The 8,581-nt window shown below is 37.7% G+C and overlaps 1 pseudogene; it reads left to right on the forward strand.

Annotated features, from left to right (window-relative positions):
- The first annotated feature begins 779 nt into the window (after positions 1 to 779).
- Positions 780 to 7,988, forward strand: LOC122661067 (annotated as a pseudogene).
- The last annotated feature ends 593 nt before the right edge of the window (positions 7,989 to 8,581 follow it).

Genomic DNA, 8,581 nt, shown 5'->3' on the forward strand with positions numbered 1-8,581 from the left:
CTTAGATGGAACCCTTACCATTGACCCTTCGCATGGGGTGGAGTTAAATATTTAGACCACAAATACCTTACATGGTTAGTCTAGGCTGTGTGGCCCCTACACCAGTGGAGGGCCACAAAAATATGTATATTCAAAACATTCCATATTCTTAGAAAATAGAAACTACTGCTTGAGTCATTTTACATTAATAACCCAAATAATATGTATATTCAAAACATTCCATATTCTTAGAAACTACTGCTTGAGTCATTTTACATTAATTACCCAAATTTATTACTATATTCTCCCTTATGGCAGTTATGGGTTATTGCACTCATAAAGAAGCGTGAAGGCCTGACGGATGGATCAGCACAGCCCTTCCCTGAATCCTGATCTTCACAACCAACGGCACCGTTCACATAGCAGATTACCCTCATAAAAGTCCAAACGAGTCACCGTTACCTGAGCATGAGACAGCACACGTTTCCAGGTATTTTCTCTACGTGTCGTCCCATACGTAGTCCACGTCATCTTCTGCATGATTTCATGGGCGTTTTCGAAAAACACGAAAACAAGATAAGGAACCGGGAATGCCTGACCTTCTCCATCTTTTGATATATCCATGTCTTGAGTAGTTACTCAGGGGTAAATGCGTCATCTTACTGTGTCTTGTGAGAGACGGCTTAGGAAACACGACCAAGTAGAGAATTTTAAATTTTAGAGTGGGAGACAGGGAGCAGTTCCACCGTCCACCTATGTATTTATAAACCAAATTCTGTTCGTTCTTTCGGAGTTTCAGTTCTTGTCTGAAGAGTGGAAGAGTAGAGAGAATAGTTCTCCCTGTCTCTCTCGCCATGGATCCTTACAAGGTACCTAGGTTTCTCCAATCAAGTTACGATTTTTCCTTGCTTTTCCTCGTTTCATAATCTTCATATTTTGCTTCTTGGACGTTTGAAACATTACGTGTTTAGTTTTTAGCTTCTATTCTGATGCATTTTTAATCGAATTATGTGGTTTCCATTCCGAATTGGATAGTTTCTATACGCTTATTCTGTTTATAAGACCTCTCCATTGTTTTCCAAGGTTTGTTAGTTGAATTCGCTTGCTCGAGTATTAGCTTCGTCTCAGCTTTTCACGTTTTCCATTTCCAGTATTGCGATTCATCATATATCTTTTTATTCTATCATTTGTCGCATTTCTTCGATGAGTTTTCTTTTGATTTATCTTCTAACTACTTCAAGTTTCAATCTTGGATTCTGTTTTTTGAGCAATTGATTCATGTTTAGTCTTTCTTTTCTTCTGTAGTTATATGATTGCTTTCTCATTTTAGATCTTTTTTCCTTTGGAAATGTTGCTTTCTTTCATTATCTTCTGCTCTTTGTGGTACGTTATGTTAGGTTCATTTTTTTGTTTTATAATAATGGGAAAAAGAACCTGCCTGGTCGCCCTGGTGCAGGGACCATGCGACCGGGTAGTGTTCTTCTCATATAATATTTTACCCTTTGTGTTTATGTAGTTTTATTGACAATACTGCAGAATCGCCCTTCAAGTGCGTTCAATTCCCCTTTCTGGACAACAAATTCCGGTGCCCCTGTGTGGAACAATAACTCATCACTGACTGTTGGAACTAGAGGTATTAGTTTAGATTGATGGATTGTTTTGTTTGTTGTTTATATAAGACAATAGATGTCCTTTGTATCACAGGATATTGATAATTGGCTACACTTTTGTAAATGCGAATGGGGTTAAGGACATTGATAGCGATACCAGAAATCTTTTTTCTCGAGTATAAAACTGGATGCTGGTAATGTTTTTTGACAGCAAATGCCAACTCCCTGACCCTTTCTGATGCTATGTCACTTCTCAGCAAGGTTTTAAGTATCCTTCTGCCGATACTAACCGATTTGTATCATATCTTTACGGTAATGATACTATATGGTATCGATTGACCTAAAAAAAATTTGGTATTAGTACATGTAAGAAACTTCATCCTTTATATAATCAATTGAATGCATTTGTCTTGTCGTACTTTGTTTTCCTTTTTATACATGATATATTTTATATATTACTTTTTTTTTTTTTTGGGATAGCTATAGTGTTTTATACTTCAAAACTATATTTTGCATATATCCTAAGCGTTTTCATACATTTCTTGAGCATTTTTGTTCGTTTCTTTAGCATATTTTGCGTCTCTCTGATACAATACGATGTCGGTTAAAATCATCCTTCTGATATGATACCCGATACCAATACTTTAAACGTTGCTTCTCAGTATTTAATCACATTCAATGAAATCTCTAGCACGTACAAAAATTTTCAGCAATACACGAATGACATAGTTATGTTGACAAATCAGTTTTGAAGTGAAATGAGAAATGATCGAATATTAAGAGACTTAAGAATTTGTCATACTTTGGTTTTTTATATTGTTGGTGCTTTTAATGCATACTAAACTTTTAGTTCCCTGTAGAAAGTTTCACTGGTATATACATATCTAAGATGTGTTTGTTGCATTTCTGGAGGCGATGTGTACCTATATTTTGCCCTGCCATGTGAAGTATAGAAAATAATTTCTTCTGGCCTATGTGGACAAATTCTTGTCTGCATTTGTGGCACAGGTTATGATCTTGTTTACTGAAGTGACTTTGTTTTCCTCCCTCTCTGTTTGGGTTCATTTTTGAGATGGGTTATCCATTCCCTGTCTCTGTTTCTTGTTCCTGTGAACATTTTGATTTCATAGATAGTAATGATGGAAGATAATGCTGGGAGATAATCTGTACGGCTGTACTCTTCTCATCAAAGATTTCTCCAAAGCTTGATAAGCAGAAACTTGGATTTAATATGCCTAAATTCTGAGTAATATTGATGTTTGCTTGGAAAATGATTTTGACTCTTATAGTGGACATGCATAAGGCTGTTGTCATTGGTGAGATAAAAGAAAACAATAAATCTATATGGAGATGGCAGTACTTTGAGTATTAATCAAGATTTAAATTTTTATGATCAGATATTTAATTCCAACTTTTCTCTGGCAGGTCCAATTCTTCTTGAGGACTATCATTTGGTGGAAAAACTTGCAAATTTTGATAGGGAACGTATCCCAGAACGTGTTGTTCATGCTAGGGGAGCTAGTGCCAAGGGCTTTTTTGAGGTCACACATGATATTTCTCATCTAACGTGTGCTGATTTCCTTCGTGCACCTGGAGTCCAGACCCCAGTGATTGTTCGATTCTCTACTGTTATCCATGAACGTGGCAGCCCTGAGACCCTGAGGGACCCTCGAGGGTTTGCTGTTAAGTTTTACACCAGAGAGGTAATTAGTTTTATGACAGCCTTTTCTTCTCAATAAGGGTGTGTATGCTAATAACTTTTTATGTATACACAAGACTTGTTGGAAGCTTTCTTGGAACTAGCTAACAGTTATCCTTTTCTTTGTAACTTAAGCATGTTAGCTTGAGCATTGAACAAGTCAGGAATTGTAGGCTGTAGTTGATGGTGGCCTTAGTTAACTCTATTTAAAAGCTTCATGCATTGCTCTTTCTCCTGCTTCACATGTAGCTCTTGTTGCTTTAGCTCCATCAATTTACTGATTGATCTCTGTACTTTATCTAATCATCCAAAATCGAACATTAGTTGCATTCTTATTAGTGTACCGAGTCCACAGTCATGTTTTTCTTTATTGATTTCCTTTTATTCTCAGTAGTTTTGTATGATAGGATTGCTCCTTTTTTTTTCCCTTTATAATTGAATGCTTTTAATCTCGAATACATATATTTTCTTTCGAACCTGTTTGGTTTCAAGAACCATAAAGTAATGCTGCTGGCTTTGAAATAGTCAATGCTGATGGTGTTGATGAAGCTATAGAATCAAAGGTCAGATGCAACACTGGATGAGGTGACCCAGATCAATGAGTCAACCCCTTGTCGTAATCCAGTCTAAATGCTTGGAAACCCAGACGGGAGTGCACCACTTCAGGTGCAAGTCCTTCTTTAGGCACTGAAGAATACCTGTTAAGCTTTTGCTCCAAAAATCTTATTTGAAAAGATGGATTCCTCTCTAATGTCCCCTTCTTCGATTTTTCAATTTATACAGTCATTATTCTTTAGATCTCACAGCCAAATTACTTGCTTCATGTCTGCTGTTCTCCAAAAATACCGAGACTGCTTATATAGGAACCTTTCTCTGAACTATTGTGCTCTTCACTAGAATACCTTAAGGATTCTTTCAGAGTGGATTTGCCACTATTTTCCATATATTGTGTTGCATTTGATGACAATTTGGATGTAAGAATTAGTTTTAAATTATAATTATTAGACATTAGACAAAAATTATGAGGCTAAATTTGACATCAAACTTTAACTACTATGTTTGTTAACATACTAACTGGCTTGAGTTTCTGGTTTCTTTCTAGATTTATATATATTTGTTCCTTGTTTAGATCATTCTCCTACCCAAAGGGAACATTTTTATCAAGGAAGTCATCCAAGTTGCCGTCTAAATTAATCACAATGTTTCTTTACTAGTGGGAAAAATGAAATATTGTCTTTTAAACTAGTTTTATAATGGATGGATTACATTGGTATGTGAATATCTAACTAATTGATGCTTTTTAATGGCCAGCACTCATATTTTTTTGATCCCTTTGTGCCGTTTTATTGTGAAACGCAGGGTAATTTTGATCCAGTCGGAAACAATTTCCCAGTGTTCTTTGTGCGTGATGGGATAAAGTTCCCTGACATGATCCATTCCCTCAAACCCAACCCCAAGTCTCACATCCAGGAGAACTGGAGGATCCTTGACTTCTTCTCTCACCACCCGGAAAGCTTGCACATGCTTAGCTTCCTCTTTGATGATCTTGGTATTCCACAGGATTACAGACATATGAAAGGTTCTGGTGTCAACACTTACACTCTCATTGACAAGGCTGGGAAATCGCATTATGTGAAATTCCACTGGAAACCCACTTGTGGGGTCAAGTGTTTATTGGATGATGAGGTCGTAACGGTTGGAGGAACTAATCACAGTCATGCCACCAAGGATCTCTATGATTCAATCCAGACTGGTAACTATCCTGAGTGGAAGCTATACATCCAGACAATAGATCCAGAGCATGAGGATAAGTTTGATTTCGACCCACTTGATGTGACGAAGACCTGGCCAGAGGACATCCTGCCCCTGCAACCAGTGGGTCGCTTGGTCTTGAACAAGAACATTGATAACTTCTTTGAGGAGAATGAGCAGCTGGCATTTTGCCCTGCTATTTTGGTCCCTGGTATATATTATTCAGATGATAAGTTGCTCCAGACACGTATCTTCTCCTATGCAGATACGCAGAGGCACCGCCTTGGACCGAACTATCTGATGCTACCAGCAAATGCTCCCAAGTGTGCGCACCATAACAATCACCATGACGGTTCCATGAATTTTATGCACAGGGATGAGGAGGTACACTTTGTTGATTCTGTTGTTCGTTTCAAAAGGAATCTGCTAGTTATTCTGAAGCCATGTTAATGCATCCTGGGCAGTTTTATAACTTGTACATCAAATGATGTGCCCTGAGGGTGTTGACAAATGAATGGCGTGAGATTCTATGATCATTTCTGGTTAATTTTGTGTCTCTGTCATGTTTTTTTATGATAAGTGATTTCCAGATCAATTACTTCCCTTCAAGGTATGATCCTGTTCGCCATGCTGAGAGGTTTCCCATCCCGCCAGCTATTTGCACTGGGAGGCGCAATAAGGTTGATTTCTATCATTAGCCTCATTGAAATAAATTTCCCTTTTCTCAGGAACCAATTCCTTTGTTTTCTTTTGCCTAATGATGATGATGAACCAGTTTTGGAGTAGCATATTTTATTAAGTCTATTCCATTAGGACTGGTTCCCTTTTGTGTGGGTGTGGGTGTGTGTGTGTAACAGTGTATGTGTGTGCGGTTATGCATTTGTGTATGCAATATGATGATGATGAATGATGAAGATGGATCAGCTCGTCTTTTTGGGTAGCAACCTTTGGTTTCTTAATATAATACATTGCTTTCATACTCACCTCTGGCATTGAAAGAAAAATGTCTTGTAGTTGTCTTAATTACTCCTATATGCTGAGAACAGGCCGTCATAGAGAAGGAGAACAACTTCAAGCAGCCTGGAGAGAGAGAACCGATCCTTTGATCCAGCCAGGTCCTGTGCTTGCACAACTCCTTTATAAAGTAATAAAGATGTATGAACTGTCAAAATAGTAACTTGGTTTATCTTTCTGTCTTATCTGTCAACAGACAAGAGCGTTTCGTTTGTCGATGGGTGGATTTATTAACGGACCCAAGAGTCACACATGAGATCCGCAACATCTGGATCTCATACTGGTTCCAGGTGGGACTCACTACATTTATTTTCACTTTTTCTAGTACTTTTAGAATGACTTTTTATTTTATGGAATAATATAAGAAGAAAAGGACACTTTCATCAAAAAAGGAAAAGGTGTGTGGGTTTAGTCCCACATCAGGTGTGTGAGTGTGGTGTGTGTTGTGTATATCCGCCATTCCACGGTCCTAAAAGTCGGTTAACCTTTTGGGATTGGTGGGTGGTTTGTGTGATTACACTTTCATCAAAAAAAGAAAAGGTGTGTGTGTTTAGTCCCACATTGGGTTTGTGAGTGTGGTGTGTGTTGTTTATATCCGTCATTCCACGGTTAACCTTTTGAGATTGGTGTGTGGTTTGTGTGATTACATTTTCATCAAAAAAAGAAAAGGTGTGTGGGTTTAGTCCCACATCGGGTGTGTGTGTGGTGTGTTGTGTATATCCGCTATTCCATGGTCCTAAAAGTCGGTTAACCTTTTGGGATTGGTGTGTGGTTTGTGTGATTACGCTTTCATCAAAAAAAGAAGAAAAGGATACCAAAATATTAAAAAAAACTAGTTTAGAAGAACACAGCTTTTTTCACTTGTTGGTTAACTAGTTTTAAAAAAAAATGATGAAAATGCGTAGGAAAATCCGCTTTTCATTGGTTCTAACTTCTAAGGATGCCCGTCATTGACATGAATACTTGTAATGGTTTCATGGTAACTGTGTGTTGAGAAAATCTGCTCTTAGACTTTTGATACAAGAGCAGATTTTCTCAACACACAGTTGGTTTATATATACAATCTGTATGGAGACCTGATGTTAAATTTGTAACACTCTTCTCACATCGAATCATGATTATATGATGTTCACTGAGCTAGACCTTTACCACTCATTGGAGGACGTTTGGCATGTTTTATGGATGTTGATTTCAAACTAGGTTTTTGACCTTTCTCAGTTGTATAAGTTTGCTGATATTCCAGCAAGAGAGTCCAAAAAAGGTCAGAAATAAGCCTATCTGCATCACTTTCCCCTATGTCCTGATGATGCCAGATAAATCAGAGAAAATGGGCTAATTTCAGTGGAAATAAGCCTATCTGCATCACTTTCCTAATTATTCTCTTACAGATTATTGTTTTCCATTTACTCTTCGGATTCTGTCTTTTTCCTATTCTAAATTTCTTTTTGCCCCGGTTGGTCTTTTTGTTTTCCTTCATTATTATTGTAGGCTTTTGTCTGGTTGGATATAAAATGTTGTGAAGTAAGAAAATGTTTTTTGGAGACCAAAAATTTTAACTAGATTTCTCAGATTTTCTTTACAGAAGTGAAAGCCATAAGAAATGTTTTTGAACTTTTTTCAATTGCTATCGAATTCTGTTGTGCTATTTGTTTTATCTTCTTTAAAGAATTTACTTCACGGATTTTACACTCAACCAAATGGGGGCGAGTCTGTTCTCGGAGAAAATCTTTTAATTTTCGCTTATAACTTTGTGAAAAGTAGTTAGCTGGTACATGACAAGATCAATAAATGATGTATTGAGAAATCCTCCTCTCTTTTCTGTTGTGTTACGGCCACAGGTTGACTAGTATCTGAGTCAGAAGCTTGCATCTTGCCTCAACTTGAAGCTAACCATGTGAAGGATTGTAGTGTAGAGATTAGAGGTCTTAAGAGGTGCAGAGAAAGGGTATACGTCATGTAAGGGTTTCAGGGGTGTATTGAATAGAGAGATAGAGAGAGCATGTTAATTCTCTCATCTATGCGATATGATATAGCAAAGAGAGCATCATGTGTCCTGAGACTACCTTGTCTAGATGATGGGTTATGTAATAAGGTTGTTGTTCAGTATGCTGTCAAAAACAAATGCAGAATGTTGAGTTTTCTGTGCCTGAAAGTTCTTGTATGTGAATCATGCAATGTTATGTGCCTAATGGGGTTCGATCTAGTGTATGGGTACTAGACTGGGTCAACCTAGTATTTGATAGGTTAAAGGGCTTGATTTAACGCGCTCCATCAGTTTTGAAGCTTTTGGCGTATTGGTCAAGTACCTAACATTTGGTATTAGAACCGGGCATAACATTGTGGGTTCAATTCACAGAAAGGGCTACCTATGAGAGGGCTACTTGGAGTGAGTGAAAGCTATCAAGAAATGGTTATTTGCTGCTAGGCAGAAACCTTGGGGTAGAGTGGAGCTACTTGGAAAGGGTTACCTACCGCCATAATGTAAGCTGCATAAGAGCCACAGTCACGGGGTTCAATCTAGTGTATG

This window comes from Telopea speciosissima, chromosome 5, assembly GCF_018873765.1.
Source record: "Telopea speciosissima isolate NSW1024214 ecotype Mountain lineage chromosome 5, Tspe_v1, whole genome shotgun sequence".
NCBI lineage: Eukaryota > Viridiplantae > Streptophyta > Magnoliopsida > Proteales > Proteaceae > Telopea > Telopea speciosissima.